This window comes from Cyprinus carpio, chromosome B15, assembly GCF_018340385.1.
Source record: "Cyprinus carpio isolate SPL01 chromosome B15, ASM1834038v1, whole genome shotgun sequence".
NCBI lineage: Eukaryota > Metazoa > Chordata > Actinopteri > Cypriniformes > Cyprinidae > Cyprinus > Cyprinus carpio.
Window position 1 is genome coordinate 23,415,572 of NC_056611.1, and position 21,319 is coordinate 23,436,890.

At 33.9% G+C, this 21,319-nt stretch overlaps 1 pseudogene; it reads right to left on the reverse strand.

Moving 5' to 3' along the window:
* Nucleotides 1-2,487: 2,487 nt before the first annotated feature.
* The window catches only part of LOC109054423, a 92,894-nt pseudogene continuing 74,062 nt past the window's right edge, over nt 2,488-21,319 (reverse strand).

The window sequence follows — 21,319 nt, forward strand, 5'->3', positions numbered from 1 at the left end:
TGCTTTATTGGCTAACGTTTCTAGACCTTCAGTTGTTATGCTTTTAAAATCCCATAACATTTGTAATTTCACAGTATTTTCACCTCCTAAATCATAACCTTTAAAGTCACAATTCTATAACGGTCAAATTTACTCAGGCCGATGGCACTTTTAATGACATTATTATTATTTTTTTTTTTACACTGTTTTTAGAATAATTGTAGCTTACATAAATAGGTGAAGCAAAACAAATATGAATAATATTTGGATCGTCCCTTATTTTTTCCCCTTATTTTCTTAAAGAATAAACACTTATTTTCTACAAGAATAAACATGATAACATATTATTAATTCATAGAAATAATTTAAGCAATTAAAACCTGATAACATATTATTAATTCATAGAAATAATTTAAGCACTTAAAAACCTTTTTTTTTTAAAAAACTTGAACTTCAATACTATTAAACTGACTTTAAAATCTCAAGGAGTTTATAAGTTAAAAAGGGTAAAATGTCACAGTGCATGTTAAATAGCCTAAATGAACTTGTGTTAAAAGTATAATTAGAACTAACAATATAATTCGATTTTTTTTTTTTTTTAATGAACAATTCCTGTATAAAATGGGACAGCAACCTTTATATCAAACATTTTTAAATCGTCCACAGCTGCAACGCGCGAGGCAGGTTGAGCGTGCGAAGTGAATGTGCTGCACAAAGTAATTTTCAGATGCAATGAAAATAAAAAAATTAAAAACACTGGATAGCCTAGATTAGGCCCATACTCTGTTCCTAAGTATATAATAATTATAATTACCCCACAGTAACAAATTTTAACCGATTAATCGCCTACGTTTGCTGCATGTTATTTTTATTTATTTATTTATTTATTTTTTAAAACAGGCTAAAAAATAAATTAAGTTTGTGAGAGGAAAAAAATATATATAAGTCATGTATAAGTTGCATTTTATTACATTCAGAAATAATAACGGCTGGCCTAATGTGCCAACAGGATATTTTTAGTTCTCTTCACTTTACAAAAAAATCCTTTAAATGTAACAAATTTATCAGAACAGAACAATAATTACAAATATATAATTCTAATGGATAAATAAAATTGCAGTATATAATAATATAGGCTTAACTATAAAACAAACAAACAAAAAAATAAATGAATAATAATTTAAAGCGAACCATAAGGTAAGGTTGGGCTCTCATTCGGGAGAAATCTAAACGTTTCCATATTCGTGATGTTGCCTATTTCAAGCTCAAATATTATTCATTAGGAAAAAATAGGCTTTGTAGTTCACGCGTGTTTCAGTATCGACAAAAAAAAAAAAAAAAAATCATAATTAACAAAAATATGCCAAAGTGGCCTGCTGCTCGCGCCAAATGGCACGGTGAACGGCTACTGTTTCCAATGAATGTGCGCGAGGCACCAGCGCGATCAAACAGCTGAAACAGAAAATACAAAATTTTTGGTCACACAGTAAAGGCATAATTCAAAAATGCAAAGTGTTAGCAGTTTGAAAAATCAAGAATAATAACAGAATTAATCATAATTATTGCTAAATGCTGGACCGTTCTCATTTCTATCTGCAAATGGAACCTGAAGGATTTTTTTTAAACCAAGAATGAACCGAAATGAAAACATTTAGCTTTTTATCCGTATATATAGGCCTTATATTTAATGACTGTTTAATAACAATAGCAAGCATAAGATCCTTTGTGTAAAGATCTTCTTTTAATTTTTGATGAGTAGACTGTAGCCTAAGACTATCCTAAATTTTAAAATTAACTCACTGTACATTTTTTAATGTTTTTTTTTTAAAGATGGTACAATGTTATATCATAATGTTATTGTTGTTTTACCTCCTCCTTTTATCTCATTTTACAATTACATTCAGTTCGCAATCCGTCCCTTTGCGCCACCTGGCGGTAGTTTCGCGAATGAATTTAACACACGACTGACTTGCAGTTAACGCCGCGGCCCTGCGGCGGCGGTACGCGCGGCGGCATTACTCATTTTGGTTGTCTACCATCTGTAGGCATCAGAAAGGTTTACACTTTACATAATATCTAATTACGTAATTAAGTCCTCGGTAATACAAATGAATGACCTAATATGCAATTACTAGAGTAGCTTGTAATTGCACATTGTTATTGCTATTGTAATTGATATTAACATGCAAAAATTGACTCATTTTTAAAGGTCATGTGCTGATGGAAAAATCCTTTCCTCTATATACAGTCTAATATGCAGAGACAAACACTACAGGGCTCAGTTTTTTTTTTTTTTTTTTTATAAATTAATTACATTTATGAATTTAACAGACCATTGTAATTTAGTTTTAAAATAAAATTACTTAGGAAAAAACTACAAAAGATATCCACAAGACATCAAAAAATTCTACATAAATATAGAAATAAATAAAAAGACACTGCAGACAGGAGTAATGGCTGCTGAAAATTCAGCTTTGCATCTAAGGAATAAATTACATTTTATAATATATTAAAATGGAAAGGTTATTTTAAATGGTAAAACTATTTCACAATATTACTATTTTCACTGTATATTTGATCAAATAAATGCAACCTTGGAGAGCATAATAAACTGATTTGCTAAAAAGGGAATATATTGTATGGCTGCAGCCGATCTAAAAAAAAAGCTTCTGCTTTAGACCAATTAAAAACAAATTAAATTTTTATTTAGCAATTTAATCATTTATGGTGAATTTAAAATGCAAAATCGGAACAGCCAACGTATTTTAGATACATAATAGAAAAAAAGAAAAAGGGAAAATGTTTTATCAACTCATAAACCCAAACTAGTCTCAGGGTAGAGCTGGTCTAGACCAGAGCACTCACCAGCCTCACTTTTATGAAACCAGCTCCCCTCTGAGCTCAAATGGCAAGTCTGTGTCTCTTCTGCGTCTGTACACCATAGAATCATAAACTCCTGCTGTTACGTCCACATCAGCTTTACTGTACGCTCTTCCCTGTGGAGAAAAGTGAAATAAACGACAACTATAAACAAAAGAGAAACTACAAACTGACAGAATCTGTTATATAAAAACTATTAAACCACTATCCTGCAGTACCATAATTGTGCAATCATAATGGAGCTTGTGTATATCATATGCTTTGAATTAAAATGAATTTAATTTAGATATAAAATGTAAGCTTTTAAACATTAAAAGTGCACCTTTCTAGATAGATCCAACTGCATGTTGGTTCACACACACACCTCATGGTAGGTGGATACTGGTGCTAGTGGATGAAATTGGGCTGCAGGGGGCAGCAGTGAGTAGCCCCGCAGGTCCTCATATGTCCCCCAGCCTCTCACCTCCTCATAGTCATGAGCGAGAGGGTTTGTGCCGTGTCTGCCATCTGGAGGGAAAGAAACTCAGCACATGAAACCTTCAACCGTGTACCTTCAAACTGCAAAAATGTTTTTATTCTTAACTAATCTGTAAACAACTGTCACTGGAGGGGTTTGCTCAAATATTGAAAACTCACTTTGCAGAAAAACAAAAGAGCTTTAAAAAGCAGAAACCTTGAAGTGATCTAAAATGCCTCCCCTTACACAATCACAGAAAAAATATATATATATATATATATTTTGTTATGTCTGCTAAGGCAAGATCACTTTACCTCTCACTCATACTCAGGTTTGTTCATATCCCTAACTCTAACTACAACATAAGTCATGTAGATGATCGATTTCTTTATAAACTTCCACTGAAAGACGGACCTGAACCGTACAGTCTCTTAGGACCCACAATCACTTAGTGTTGGGGAAAGATGCTTTAAAAAGTAATGCATTAGAATATTGAGTGACTCCATGAGAAATTAACTAATTGTGTTACTTTTATGAAAAGTAATGCAAGTTACTTTTGCTTTACTTTTTGTCACTGGGGCTGGGCTTGCTTATTTTATTATATATATATTTTTTTTAATAACAAAAAAACCCAAAAGTTAAATTTTTGGCAACTGTAAATGCCCTTTCACAGCAAAAGGGAAATTAATAAGCCTCCATCTGAAGGAAGTGCCTCTTCGTCTGCACCTCACTTCCAATTTCTCTCAACACAGGGATTTGAAAAAGTAACTCAGATATTTCATTTTAAATTTAAAAGTAGTGCGTTACTTTACTAGTTACTTGAAAAAAGTAATCTGATTCCTTTTAAAGTTAAGCTTTCAAATCCCTCTTTCAGTGTGTAAGAACATTAGATTTAGTCTCACCATGATCTCAAAACGTCTCAAAACGAAGAGTTTTCAGGGTGAGTAAACAGGGCAGGACTGTAGACCTCCTGCTATTGAGGAAAAAGGGCATCTTCAGGAGTAATAAACATTGTTTGTAAATTCAGGTGTGATGTTTTCCAATACAAGACAGGAAAAGTATTTTTATCTGAATGTTTTGCTAGAACAGCCTTTTCCAGCTTCCCTGTGTAAAAAAAAAAAAAAAAGAGGAACAGCTGACCTGTGAGTGTCCAGTGATAATACCCGTCCGCAGCTCTCATAGACGCTGCTGTCAGGCTCGGAGCTGCTGTCGATGAGGAGCGTTCACTGTGCCGAGGCGTTGATAAGCTCTCTGCTCGCATAGCAGGTTGAGCCGCTCGCCTTGGACCTGCAGAAACATCACATTCACAACACATCACACCCACAAGTTAGAAAACATGACGAGAAAGCAGAACTTCTGCAAGCAAGGAGGAATTTCTGAGGAGCAGTCAAAAAATTAAGATGTCCAGAAAATTGAAAGTTTAAAGTTTACATTACAGCATCTGAATAACTTTCCTAATGCATTTCTATATATAAAGAATCATCCAATCACACACACCCACACACTCTCACACACACACACACACACACACACATATATATATACACACACACACACACTGTACATCATCCACTTAAATGTATATTAAATATATTTATATAAATAATACTAATTTATTTTGATTAAAATATACACAGCATATAATTGACATAAATAATTTGCTATTTCTCTCATATTTTCTACTAATTATATAATATTATTAATAAATATAAAATGTTATATCTTTATAACATACATATAATATATGTTCTGATGCATTAGTGTATACACACACTCACAAAATTTATACAGTTAACTTTTGAATATTATAAAGTATTAGTGAATGACTAAGTATTGCATATTAGATTTCATGCCCCAACACAAATCCATATTTTATGTTTTAATGTTTACACACATAAATAAATTAACAATGCACACATTTTAGAAATTAATGAATCAGAATATTTACATTTATTTAATGCTTTTCTACTTTTTCCCTAATTTAATATTCTGGGTCATTTTACAAACGTAAAATACTCTGCCCATGTCATTTTATGTTAAATTTAAAGTTCAATTTACACTTCAGGCTTCAGGCTCTTTGTAATATCCTACTAAAACTCCAAGACTTTTGTCTATTCTGCTTTTCTTTTTTTTGTTTTTTTTTTGGTTGATCATGACTCTGTCACATGTAGGCTGGTGAATTGAACACTCTGTACTTCTCTGGAGTCTATTTATGGAGGTGCAAGCTAAGCAGCGTTTCTATATGCTGTCTTGAGGGCTTCCATAGCTACTGGAAGCTGAAAGACTTCATCAAGACAGGCAGAAGTTGTTCAGAATGCCTTCCAGCCATCACAGCATGCTGGTCTTGCTTGTTAGCGTGGCTCACATCACCGTTACTACTGCTCATATTAAAGCTAAGTATTAAACTTTACGGCACCTAGCAAACCAAGCATCACTGCACTCACGTTTTTAACAGCATTCTTGTCTTTTTTCAGGGTTTACACAACACAGGGTCAGAAGTGAGTGGGGTTTGATTTAGAGCACTGACACGATTCACCTCTGCTCCTCGCTTTTGGTCTCCTGTGAAATGCTCCTGGTGCAAAAACCAAAGGAGAGCGGGGTGTTACAGGGCAAAGGTCACAGGAAGGAGAGCATGATGGAAATGAAAGGTATCCAGAATGTCAGACAGACAGAACACAAGATTGTTTGTGCATGAACCATTCATCATACGCCATTTCAATTATTGGTTCCTCCCTACAAATTGTGTTGTGACAGTAGCTTTAATAAACTGATAAAAAGGGCCGTTCAAATTGAAAGCGAGAGGAGAGGACGACAGGTTCATGAATAGAGAGGAAAAGAAAAAAAAACGGGAGGGAGAGATGAGAGGGTAGAGACAAGACACCTGACAGTTTGAAGGAAGGGACGAGGCGAAAAAAAGACAGATGGGGTGAGTGAGAGAGAGAATGACAGAGGACGAAAGGGAAAGGGGCGAGATAAGGGGAGAGACGAAGGGAGGAAGTGACAGCTGCCGGGGAAAGGAGAGATGGTGGGATGATGCAGACGGCTGAGGAGGCAGCGAGCGAGATAAGAGAAAAAGAGAGAGATGGATTTAAAAGTGAGAAATCATATTAGGATTCAGACAGTTCATCCCTTTTGCGCTGCGTGCTGTTGCTACGAGTCGACCAGTCTAGGACACGCTGTCTAACAGTGCAAAGTAGAAACGGTGACACGCTAAGGAGATGCACTGTCATTTACCCTTCAGGCTCCGCTCCCTTTTCCATTTGGCCAATAGAAAGCAACTCCGACCGCCCACAGCCAGGGTCACCACCAAATAGACAGGAAGACCGCGACCTGTTGAGGAACAAGAGTTGTAAATAAAAACTACATAATGCATCTAAAAAGATTGTTTTATTGAAGTGATATTCAGTCAGGGAACCCCAAAAGTATTTGGACACTAACGCTGTGTCCCAGTTCGCCTACTTATACTACGCCCTAAAAGTATGTACTCTTTTTGTGAAGAAAAAGTACATACTTTTGAGTATGTAGAAGAATAGTAGGCAAACTTTGGGACATACTACTTTATCATAGCTGCTTCTTTAATGACGCTCTGTTGCTTAGTTACGTGCATTCTGTCACAGTTTAAACTGCACTGTCAATCATCTTGTCACAGTTAACATCATCCACATTTCGTTTAATTTTATTTCCTACCGTATTGGAGAGAAATGAAGAGGCACGTTGATCTGCTAGTCGGGTCTATCATACTGAGAACATAATGATGCATTTTAAAGTTAATGATCAAACGTATCATTATAAAAGTTCATTGTGTTGCTGCAGATGGAATATAACGTGGATAACATTAAATTAATATTTTTTCATCAGGTTAGACATTGATTATTTATCACTCAAATCCCTTTCTCTACCTGTCCGTCGGTCGCGTATATCCACCGTGTTTGTAGTTTTTTAACACTTTTTATGCATGTTTGTAGTTCTAATCGAATCCTCTTCCACCGCGCAATGTGTTGTAGGCAATATTAGACGTTAAACAAGTGTGCATCGATCTGCACTTCGAATTCTAACCAGAAGTAGTAGACCATCCGGGAATCCTTGGCATACTTTTAAAAACATACTATGATTTGGGACATACTAATTCTATGTTCGAATACTATTTAGGACGGATAGAATGCGAACTGGGATGCAGCATTTAATGGATTTTAAATGTTTAAATATTAAGACAAAAGTATATGGACACTTATGATTGTGAACTATCTGTGTTTTTTCTCATATAACCTCTATAGAAGAAATTAACTACGGATTTTTTAAAATAAATAAATGAATTTATTTTTGCCTAACCTTTTTAGGCAGGAATGACTGAGAGTGCAACATATATTTTATATAATAAAATTAAATAAATAAATGATAACAATTATTTATTACTACTATATAATTATTACTACTGCGTCATATTATTTTTATCAGCTTGTTTTTATACATTTTCTTAATTTTGCAAAGTTAATTACATATTTTTAATTCCTTATCACATTTATTCCATAGATTTACCTCTTTGACAGATATACATTTAATTTTTGCATTAGTTCTTGTCCTTACTTTTTTAAACATATACATTCCTCTTGGATTATACTGAATACTGTTATTATTATTATTATTATTATTATTATTATTATTATTAAACATTTTATTATTTTTTAGAAAATGTATTATTATTATTATTATTATTAAGCATGTTATTTTTTTTTTATAAAATGTATTATTATTATTATTAATGTTAAAACTTCCACAATACACAGAACACATTTGTCTAACAATAGTGTAAATAAAGCAAATGACATAAATTTTAACATTCATTTTAATAATTATTAAACATTTTTATTATTATTGAATGCATTTGTATTTATTTATTTATAATGGTAACAACTTTTTTACACAATACTTTTCATTGGTCTGACACTAAATATAGTGTAAGTAAAGCCTAAATTTAAACATTTTAATACAAAGCAATAATAATAAACTGGAACCAAGTTTTATCGAAATTAATTGTAACTTCTATTTATTTTTAATTGTAATTGTTTACCTACTGAATAGTGCTTTAGTGGAAAAGTCTAATAAAGAAACTTAATACGTCCATTCAAAATCAGCATGACACCAGCTGCTTAAAGGTATTTTCAAAAAGAGTTCAAAAGCCTGAAAGTTTGAGTTAGAGAAAAGGTCTAGAATCATTTGTTTGCTTCTTGGGCAGATATTTTGTCATCCAATGCAATGACACTCCGACATTTTAAAGCATGACTTAAGTGTTCAAATACTTTTTGGGCACAAGATATATTGACGGCAGCTGTGCTGAAATTCACACATATATATGTTCACGATGCTGAAATATGTCTTTGGTTGAATTTGCACAACTATGCATCACTGTCCTGTTGGATTTGCTATACCATATGTCACAGTTTTGTAGAAGAGAGCGTGTGATTGGCACAGATTTGACACGCTCGAGTCATGCCTCGCCGCGTGAAAATACCTCCAACACCGCAAGAACTAGTTTATTCACACTGACGAAAGACATTGATGAATCTCTCGCAGAAAAAAAAACTGCCTCGCACAGTGTATCATTCCAAAATCAAACTGATGACATAGGAACTATCCGAGGAAATTGAAAACCCTAATGAATCTTTTCTACACAAACCCAATCAAAATGCAAAGCAGCATCTGACGGACCTCGAATTCGCCGCAAGCTAATGTCAGTTTATTTTGTATCCCGATTCAAGGGTCAATAACTGCCACGGTGTCCCATTAAACAGCACCAAAGCGTTCAGGATTATAGCCTGAGCAAAACTGCACCAAACCGCAGCGGGGAAAACATCGAGCCCCAAGGCTTTATGAAAGCACATGAAACAGGCCGGTAAAGGCCACGGAAACTGAAGTACGAGCTGAGAAATTGATCTGAATTCTGGGGTGTCAGGCCTTTTCTACATTTGATAAATAGCTGCTGCAGTAAGCTGGAGGAAGAAATGCAGCACCTGCAGGAGCCGAGTCCTGGTCTGCTGGGGAGACCCCGTCATCTGTTTCCTCCACATCTAAGAGAAAGAGAGAGAGAGAGAGAGACGGTAAATCACTTAATTCAGAGGTTACAGAGTGCAGTCGCTTTGTTCTGCTCTGACCGTGAGCCTATGATCAGAAAATGCAAAAAACTAAAATTGATTTATGCATTCAAAAACACTTTGCATCAACAACACTACTAGTACTACATATAGCCGAGTCCATTAGAGTGGACTGAAAATATAGAGTAGAAAGGGAAATAATGAATTCCACTGAAAGCACAGAGGTACCAATGTGTAAAATCAAACATTATAGACCTAGTCTAGCCTGAAAAGCCCCATTGTGATGTGTAAAGACTTTAGTCAGAGTAAATGGCATATTTAATTTGCACTTGAATGGACTGTACTTTCACGTCCCTGTTTTCATTTGCATTAAATTACATATGGCTTCTACTCGACTGGAGTGAGTTGAAATAAGGTGATTGTGAAAAGCAGCACATGTACCTGCAAAAAAACATCTCGTGCTTTTTCATAGTCTAGTTATTGCTGAATGCTGCTCAAGCAAAACCATATGCTGTGTATTCAAACGGAATTGAGGATTTATGGTTTTATTGGGGTTTTAGTGAGGACTGTACAAACTGAACAGTTCTAGTTGTTATTTATCCTTAAAGGGAAAGTTTAGACAAAAATGCTTTGAAATTTCCATGCAATTACAGTGAAGCTTTCAAAAAGGACACAAAACTTTAATGTATATTCAATTTAAAGATGCACTTTATTATTATATATATATATATATATATATATATATATATATATATATATATATATATATATATATATATATTATATATATATATATATATATATATATATATAGTCCCCCGCATCTGAGAAAAAGAGATATTATATATTTTATTATATATTTCTGAAGGATCATGTGACACTGAAGACTATGCTGAAAATTCTGCTTTGCCATTACAGCAATAAATTGCATTTTTAAATATATTCAAATAGAAAATAGTTATTTTAAACTGTAATAATATTTTCATTTTTACTGTACTTTTAAACAAATAAATTAAAAGACTTCTTTCAAATACATAAAAAAAGAAAAAATAACAAATAGTATCTCACTGACCCTAAAGTCTGAATGGTAGCATAAATGCAATACATTCCACCATGTTTGATTGCCTAAATGCAAATAAGATATTTTAAGTTAACAAAAAATTAAAGATGAATTTTGCTGTTGTATGACATTTATGTTGCTTTTTTGGACCTTGACAACCATTGGTCCCTGTATGGTTTTGTTGTATGAAAAAGACGCTCTTAAAATATCTGATTGTGTGCTTCAAGGAAGAGAGAAAAATGTCTTATGACATGATAGTGAACAAAATATGACAAAATTTGTCTTTAAATAGCTGATAAATGTTAAATAAGTAAGGTTTGTCAGTTCTGCTATCAGTGAGCTCTGTGGCAAAGCCATGTTGTGTTTTCCGTACTTCCGTCAGCTGCCTGTGCTCATGACTAATTTGTTTTGCAAATCAAATGCTATGACATTACAATTGCAGAATTCATTATGTTTGGTGAGGGAATGTAGCTTATCATCATTTATCATACATCACACGGTTTTGTTTTCTGTCTCTCTCCCTCTATCGCTCGATTTTTCTCCCTCTCGCTCGCAAACCCGGCAAAATACAGACTGAAATATGCATTCAGAAAACACACTGGTGCACTGATTGGTGTAGACGTTCAGCCATTCGGCTTATTTGCATGAGGCTCAGCCATGATCTTTGCCTTACAAATGAGATGTGATTGGTGGGATTGATGAATGGCTCATCAAATCAGTGGAAAATAAAGCCGGTGTCTAAATCTACAAGTAAACCACCGTGGTCGGAAAACAAATGGCGAATAATTTAGTTTATGTGTCGTAAGCTTTATTAGACAGGCTCAGGCTGAGCTGAATATACCAGCAGTGGTGACCGTCAGTATTTTTTTGTTGTCTGCATAGCTGCTCTCTCCCATTGTATTGATTGCGTTGACCGAAAAGTTGTAGGTGGTGGAAGGGTTGAGGCTCGTGACTGTATAAACAGTGGCTGTCTGAGAAAACACATCCACATACATGAAACTCGCTGATCCCGCCCACTGGTACCTGTCAATCAAACAGATGCTAATGTTTATACATTATACATTTGTTTTTATACATTTCTACATTAAACTTATGTTTCCTTTAATTCTTTGTTCATTCATTTTGTTCTTAAACAACACTTGACTTTCAAGAAATGTAAAAAACAATGTACTTAAAACGACTTTAATTTCAATGTATGTCCTTTAGTTTTTTATTTATTTATTTATTTATTTTTAATTTTTTAGGATCTTAAATCATTTTCAATTTCACTTTCACGCAATGGGGTCACTAATGAAACCGCTCTTATTTTTGTACTTAATTACAGAATATACCATTATTAAATATTTTATCACCAAGTAATTAGCATCAAAAGTTGAATTTAATATTAACAGGAATTTCAGAATTTATAATATCTGGTTTGTCATGCTTTTGTTTTAATGACAGCAGAACTGGAACTGCATGAGTTCCACAAGTTTTTGTAAAACATGATGATCATGTGATCAGCATAATTTGAGAATAATCTAAAAATAATCTTTTCCAAGAACTATTGAGGATTCTGCATTCAAGGTGTTCACCTTTAGTGCACAAATGTCAATATTTCGTATTAATTTTACATAACTTTTTTGTATTGTTTTGTTATTTTTGTTTTCAGATTTAAATTGGTAAGATTTTATATCAGATTTAAATTTCTATTCTATTCTATTCTATTCTATTCTATTCTATTCTATTCTATTCTATTCTATTCTATTTCATCATGGTGTCAAACTTCTGGACCAGACAGGACTGAATAACTGATTGAACTGTGTTATAAAAAAAATAAACCTGCCTTTCCTATCAGGGAATCATACGGGAATTACAGTGCCATGGAGCTAGATAAAAACATTTATACATCAGCCAACTGAAATGTATGCAGTGTTGTGACACACTAGAGACTGAGAGATAAAACATATCCACAACACATTCCCCATGTTCTAGACAGCTCACAGCGGCATTTATGACAACTTCACCTGAGACGGAAGTTGTGTGTCAAACCACCATCAAATCCGGGCATCCATTCCAGAGTTACAGAATTATGGTCAACACAGAGCAGCTTCAGGTCTGAGTGATCGGGGTGGTCTGAAACACACAGAGAGACAGACAGAGATAACAAATCTCATTAAAAATACAACTACTGCCTAAATCTTATTGCATTGCTCAGAGAATGTTTATTTAAGAGGGGCAGAGAGACAGAGAGAGAGACAACAAGAAAGAAATATGTGAGTCAATAATACACTTCACTGTGAAACTGGTTAATTATCTTGTTGGCTCTACTGGGGCAGGGTGAAGGGGTCAATCCAAAATTGCAAAGCAGGGAGCAAAAATCTGCACCATTCCGTTCCCCGGTCGACTGATGATAAGAAGCACATAAAATTTATTATCGCTGTGTCAGATTAATTATGAATATTCACGGCAGTAAAAACAGAAAAGGAGGTGTGGACAAAAAGAGGCGGATATTGGATTGTATTTCATGGTTTTTATGATAAACATTAAACGTGTCTGCCCGAGTCGATTCCACGGACCTCAGAGAAAGAGAGAGAAAACAACAGCACAGCAGAGAGCTGGCAACAGAGGTAAACATTCAAGTTTATTGCAGGAAAGAGAGAATTAAAGTATTATTCCGCGTTCAATACAAGTGTCTGTTACAAAAGCAAACCATTTCAACTCAACTCTCGAATTATAAAACACAAACAAAAACCTCAGCATTTACAGTTATGCATTAACAATGGAGGTCTATGGAGCAAGCAAATTTATTGGAAAACAGGTGTGTGTGTGTGTGTGTGTGTATATATATACACAGTATAAACTACTTATCACAAGTATTATAATGCAATACAATACATTTATTATATATATATATACACACACACACGCATGCATGCACACACACACACACACACACACACATACACGTCTATGTTACTAAGAGGGGACTCTCACTCTACACTGACCAAGAGGGGACCAGTGTTTCTGGTCATTTTGAAGAAACAAAAATGACATACAAAATTTTCATTTAAGGTCTTTTTTCATAATATAACTGAAAAATTTCATTTTTATTATTTTTTAAAAAACATGCCAAGTGGGGTCCTGAAGCTCTGAGTGACGTCTACCTATCCTACAGGGGACCTCCATAGACTGCAATGCAACTGTGTGTGCAAACATAAGGGCATTTGTACCTAGTGTTTCTTCACAATCTTACTACATTTAAATGCAACTCTAAACTTTGAAACATTCAGACTATATCACCATTGAAGAAATATACTGATAGAAATCCAAAATGTTTAATAAATTAGTATGACATGCAGATATTTTTTGGGCTTGACACTAATACAAATACACTTCTCAATATATGAATGCAATCACACACACACACACACACACACACACATATATATATATATATATATATGTACATTGGCAATATATATACATTGCCATTATATTCAGAAATAAATAAATAAATGTAAAATGTAATTTGTTAAATGTAAAGGCAACCAAACAGATCATGTCACACTTCACCATCTAACTGGGGACCGTTTTGATCTTTGGAGGCCAATTTTTTATTTTTTATTTTTTTTTTATTTACTGCATTAAAATTTTCAGTTTGCTCCAGTAATTTGCATTTTCAATGCAACAATCAATATATATAATTTGAAAAACTGGTGACATTTATACCCAAAAATTCTTCATACAGTGGACCTACCAGTAAAATTTGATAAAAATTTGGGACCAAAACTTATTCTGACATTTGACCTGACCATGTATTGCTTAAGTGCTATCTGACATTATCAAGATGAATTTGTTCTGACACAGTTTAACTCTGAGTTCTTGTCATATTTTATTACCATTTTCTTAAAACCATAGCGAATAAACTGTGATAATGTGTGAAATGTTCAAGGTGTCTGAATAAATTTAGTTTTTACTGTATATATATGTATATATACATTATATGTATATGTATGTATAATACTGACATATTCAGAAGTGTCATTCTAGTTAGTTTTATTAGTATTTAGTTTCCTTATTTTTCAAATAATAATAATAGTAATAATAATAATAATAGTAATAAAAATAGTAATAAAATTAGAGTCAGACAGCTGGCAACAGTTCAAGGGCAGAGGTAATGCCTCTTATAATTAAGAATATTATTTGTTTTATTTAACATTTATTTAACATTTTCTTGGCTTAACCCCAATACACTTCTCAACGTATGAATGCAATCAAAACACATTCCTGGGAAGCTCCTATCGATGATAATTTTATCAGACAGACAGACAGACAGACAGACAGACAGATAGATAGATAGATAGATAGATAGATAGATAGATAGATAGATAGATAGATAGATAGATAGACAGACAGATAGATAGATAGATAGATAGATAGACAGATAGACAGATAGATAGATAGATAGACAGATAGATAGACAGATGGATAGACAGATAGATAGATAGATAGACAGATAGATAGACAGACAGATAGATAGATAGACAGATAGATAGATAGATAGATAGATAGATAGATAGATAGATAGATAGATAGATAGATAGATAGATATAGAGACACAGACCAGTAGATAGATAGATAGATAGATAGATAGATAGATAGATAGAGATAGATAGATAGACAGATAGATAGATGGAATAGTGCTTAATGTTCATCAAACAACTTAGGTGCACCTGTTAAATGGTTAAACTGCGACATCTCTTTGGTTGCTTTGACATTTCTTGCCAATTTCATGTTGACTTTTGAAAATGTTCAATTGGCTAAATTTCTAAAATCAATGTTACAATCAACATATATTGTAACATTGTATTGTCAACCTTGCCATAGCATTCAGAGATAGTGAGAATGTGAAATATTGTTAAATGTAAGGTCAACCAATCAGGCGTCGCACTTCACCATCTAACAGGGGACCAGTGTCCTTTAGTCTAGTGAAATCACCACTACATGCACAGACCTGTTGCTGTGTACGTTTTAGCATGTACAGTTTAGCCTGTGTGGAATTGTTTTTATTAATTTGAACATATTTTTTCAGCACAAACAAAAATGACCCTCACTGGCCCATAAGAAACATCAAAGGAGGATTCGTTGCAGAGTGTCTGACAAAATGAATGTCTTGTAATGTATAATGTACGCTCAGTGTTCCCGCGATCATTAAATCGAAACGTGCACGCATTAAAAGCGCGATTTTAATACCCCGCGTTTTGAGAGTGACTGACTCCCTGATGCGCGCAAATTAGGCTACATAACATATCTAGGCTGTTATTAGTATGTAGGCTATAACAGGTTTTGTAGTTGTCTATAGATCTGCATCTTGCTTGGAAATTGTGTCTCTATTTGCACTTTGAATATATAGAGAGCACTTATTGTTTCCTACTTAATACGACTATTTTTATGTTATTTATTATGTGTTTATTTCTATGTTCAATTTGTGAAAAGGAGTTCCCTTTCAGTCGGTCACTCTCGACATCACGTCGGTGATGACTTACAAATTGGGATCCCAATTCTTCGGTCATCACCGATGTGACGTCTCTGTTCCCTCCTTCAGGGAACAAAGTTGACATACGTACAACCGAGACGTTCAGTTAGGAGGTCAACGTTCTAGAAGCTCATAATTCATGTAGGGTTCTAATGTCTGATGAGACTCACATGAAATCATGCAGGAGAGAAGCCAGTCAGTTGCAACAAAACCTTTTACAGAGCTTGGTGTTGTTGTTTTTATGCATATGATAATTCATACTCAGAAAGTAGAACTGAAATGATATTTATTACAAGATGATTGGTTACATTTTTCCAGTCAAAAATATTTAGACCAGTATTTGGTCATTGAGATTTTTTTTTTTTAAATGTGTAAAAATCTTTTCTTGTCTCGTGTCTTGAGTTAAGTGTCGGCATTAATGATAATCAAACAACAAAAGACGAGGAGAAAAAATCATTCCCTGCTCTTGACAGAATGGTATTTGTAGCTTTTATAAGAATTTATATAGTGTAATTGTTTGTTCCCTACCATCACATTTACATCTATGCAAACAATAAATATATGATATTAACTAAGAAAGCACATTCTTCATTGATCTAGGTCACTTGACTCTGCTCTCAAAATGCAGCAGATTTATGCATTTAAATTTAAATATGAACAAAATATTCTTATACCCGCAGGAATTTCCTACACTAGAGGAACCAATGTGCACCCATCACAGTCTCACAAAATCCTGTGGAGGACACTGGGAATGTAGAAAAAACACTGTAGGACTGGCTGTCTCAATGTGTGTATGTATGCCAGTTCACCTTACTATTTGCATGTGGGACCATGTATGGCACTAAATTAATTTCTCCAGTAAAGCAAAACGATTAGTTTATGTTAGTTTACACCAACAAAACTCATTTATGGGTTAAAAAAGCAGAAAGAGCTCTTTAAGGTAACAACTGCATGTCAATATTTTTGACAGTAAAGAGTGATTTTGTTAAATAAAATGACTTTGGTCCCCAGTTAGATGGTGAAGTGCGACGCCTGTTAAGCTGAATCACCTCTTCTTGCATCACCAGACACATTCTAAAAAATTTGGAGGTCAAGAAACAACATTATATGTTAACTTGCTGTATTGAAAATTTTCAATGGAGTTCAGTAACATACCTTTTAACCATGGCACTTTAGTGTGTTAAAACGCTGACATTTTCCAGAGGGCTCCATTTTTTAGGGTATTTTCACACATTGCCATTATATTCATAAATAAATAAATACATGTAAAATGTAATTTGTTAAATGTAAAGAAAAAAAAAGATCATGTCACACTTCACCATCTAACTGGGGACCGTTTTGATCTTTGGAGGCCACAATTTAATTAATTAATTTTTTTTTTTTCCTCAATAAAAACCTCACAGTTTGCTCCAGTAAATTACATGAACTGAATGTCTTTTAACATTTGCACATTTGTAGAACCAACTGAAAATTTTCAATGCAACAATCAATATATAATTAAGAAAACTGTGACATATTATACCCCAAAATTCGTCATACAGTGGACAACCAGTAAAATTTATTAATAACATTTTGGGACCAAAAACTTATTCTGACATTTGACCTGACCATGTTTTGCTTAAGTGCTATCTGACATTATCAAGATGATTTGTTCTGACACAGTTTATAAACTCTGAGTTCTTGTCATATTTTTATGACCATTTTCATAAACCATAGCGAATAAACTGTGATAATGGTGAAATGTTCAAGGTGGTCTGAAATAATTTAGTTTTTACTGTATATATATGTAATATACATTATATGTATATGTATGTATACTACTGACATATTCAGAAGTGTCATTATAGTTAGTTGTGTTAGTAACTAGTTTCTTTATTTTCAAATAATAAATAATAGTAATAATAATAAGAATAGTAATAAAAATAGTAATAAAAACTTAGAGTCAGGCAGCTGGCAAACAGTTCAAGGCAGAGGTAGATGCCTCTTATAATTAAGAATATTATTTGTTTAATTTAAAATTTATTTAACATTTTCTTGGCTTTAACCCCAAGACACTTTCTCAAGTATGAATGCAATCAAAAACACATTCCTGGGAAGCTCCTATCGATGATAATTTTATCAGAAAAACAGACAGACAGACAGACAGACAGACAGACATAGATAGATAGATAGATAGATAGATAGATATTTAGATAGATAGATAGATAGATATTTAGCTAGATAATAGATAGATAGATAGATAGATAGATAGATAGATAGATAGATAGATAGATAGATGGAATAGTGCTAATGTTCATCAAAACACTTAGGTCCCCTGTTAAATGGTAAACTGCGACATCACTTTGGTTGCTTTGACATTTCTTGCCAATTTCATGTTGACTTTGAAAATGTTCAATTGGCTAAATTTCTAAATCAATGTTACAATCAACATATATTGTAACATTGTATGTCAACCTTGCCATAGCATTCAGAGATAGTGAGAATGTGAAATATTGTTAAATGTAAGGTCAACCAATCAGGCGTCGCACTTCACCATCTAAACAGGGGACCAGTGTCCTTTAGTCTAGTGAAATCACCACTACATGCACAGACCTGTTGCTGTGTACGTTTAGCATGTACAGTTTGAGCCTGTGTGGAATTGTTTTTATTAGTTGACATATTTTTTTCAGCACAAACAAAAATGACCCTCACTGGCCCATAAGAAACATCAAAGGAGGATTCGTTGCAGAGTGTCTGACAAAATGAATGTCTTGTAATGTATAATGTACGCTCAGTGTTCCCGCGATCATTAAATCGAAACGTGCACGTGCATTTAAAAGCGATTTTAATACCCTGCGTTTTGAGAGTGACTCCCTGATGCGCGCAAATTAGGCTACATAACATATCTAGGCTGTTATTAGTATGTAGGCTATAACAGGTTTTGTAGTTGTCTATAGATCTGCATCTTGCTTGAAAAAATTTGTCTCTATTTGCACTTGGAATTAGAGAGAGCACGTTATTGTTCCTACTATATACGACTATTTTTATGTTATTTATTATGTGTTTATTTTCTATGTTCAATGTGTGAAAAGGAGTTCCCTTTCAGTCGGTCACTCTCGACATCACGCCGGTGATGACTTTACAAATGGGATCCCAATTCTTTCGGTCATCACCGATTGACTCCTCTGTTCCCTCCTTCAGGGAACAAAGGTTACATACGTAACCGAGACGTTCAGTTAGGAGGTCAAACGTTCTAGAAGCTCACAATTCATGTAGGGTTCTAATGTCTGATGAGACTCACATGAAATCATGCAGGAGAGAAGCCAGTCAGTTGGAACAAAACCTTTTACAGAGCTTGAGTGTTGTTGTTGTTTTTACTGCATATGATAATTCATACTCAGAAAGTAGAACTAAAATGATATTTATTACAAGATGATTAGTTAAATAAATTTTTCCAGTCAAAAATATTTAGACCAGTATTTGGTCATTGAGAAATTTTTTTTTTTTAAATGTGTAAAAATCTTGTCTTGTCTTGTGTCTTGAGTTAAGTGTCGGCATAATGATAATCAAACACACAAACGACGAGGAGGAAAAAATCATTCCCGCTCTTGACAGAATGGTATTTGTAAGCTTTTATAAGAATTATATATTGTAAATTGTTCCCTACCATCACATTTACATCTATGCAAACAATAAATATATGACTACTACTAAGAAAGAGCACATTCTTCATTGATCTAGTCACTTGACTCTGCTCTCAAAATGCAGCAGATTTATGCATTTAAATTTAAAATGAAACAAAATATTCTTATACCCGCAGAATTTCCTACACTAGAGGAACCAATGTGGCACCCATCACAGTCTCACAAAATCCTGTGGAGACACTGGGAATGTAGAAATGTGGACCATGTATGGCACACAAAGAGCATCTATGTATGCCAGTTCACCTTACTATTTGCATGTGGACCATGTATGGCACTAAATTAATTTCTCCAGTAAAGCATAACGATTAGTTTATGTTAGTTTACACCAACAAAACTCATTTATGGGTTAAAAAAGCAGAAAGACCTCTTTAACGTAACAACTGCATGTCAATATTTTTGACAGTAAAGAGTGAATTTGTTAAATAAAATGACTTTGGTCCCCAGTTAGATGGTGAAGTGCGACGCCTGTTAAGCTGAATCACCTCTTCTTGCATCACAGACACATTGTAAAAAATTTGGAAAAACAGTAATTTTAAATTGTAACAGCACTTCACAATATTGCTGTTTTCACTGTATTTTTGATCAAATAAATACAGCCTTGGTGAGCATAAGAGACATCTTTAAAAACATGTAAACAATCCAAACCTTTTTTATTTAATTGAATTGAATAAACTCTAATCTTAAATGTCTTAACATTTTTAAATATATGTATTTATTTAGATACCGATCAATATAAATATACATAAAATGATGAATGGATAGCATCTGAAAGTCTGAAATTATATATATTACAAGAATCTTTCTTAAGTGGTTAAAACCAAATTAATTTGAAAAAAAAAATGTGGAGAAGAATAAAAACATAATATTTAAGGAGTATCAATAATATAATACAGTCTTTGCAAGAGCACTAGCAACACCATCATTACAAGCTCTAAAACACATGAAACAAACACATGCACACCATACTTAAATTTTAAACAGTCATTACCACATTCCATACACACACACAATGTACGTCATCATGGCTGCACATGCAAACAACGTCCCAGTTGAAAAACACACACAATGTTATATAGCTATCTAAATGGGAACTGCTCGTTGATTTTCTACTTAAGCAAGTTATAACCAGTATACACCCAAATTATAACTCTATAGTTAGCTAACTTTTTTAGAAGTGTATGAAAATATGTTTTTATATACTGTAGGAGATGCTTCCAAATGCACAACAAGCTAAAGACAGCAGAGCATAATAAGCCCATGCTGGAAGAAGCAACCAAAAGACAAGAGGCCGATCACCTGGGGGGGTTGCTGAGGTCCTAAGGACAATCCAGCTTTTTTGCACAGGTGAAAGTGGACACGAGGAACACCTTGGTTGCCTGACAAACCACATTTTGCATCATTGCCGCCGTCCCCTTGCCTGCCACCTTCCTCCACTGCGGCCCCTTTCTGTAAGCTCTGGAGCAACGCCGTAACATGGAACATAGTGCTGTTGAAGACCAGTACGCATTAACAATTAAACAAACCCCTTGCCAGACCATATTCCACGTATCATTAGCACAGTGTTTTTAATGTGATATAGTATACTACTCTGCTCAACCTATAAGGTCGGTTAAATGTTTTTTTTTTTTTGGCTTGTATTTTTTAAAGTTTGAG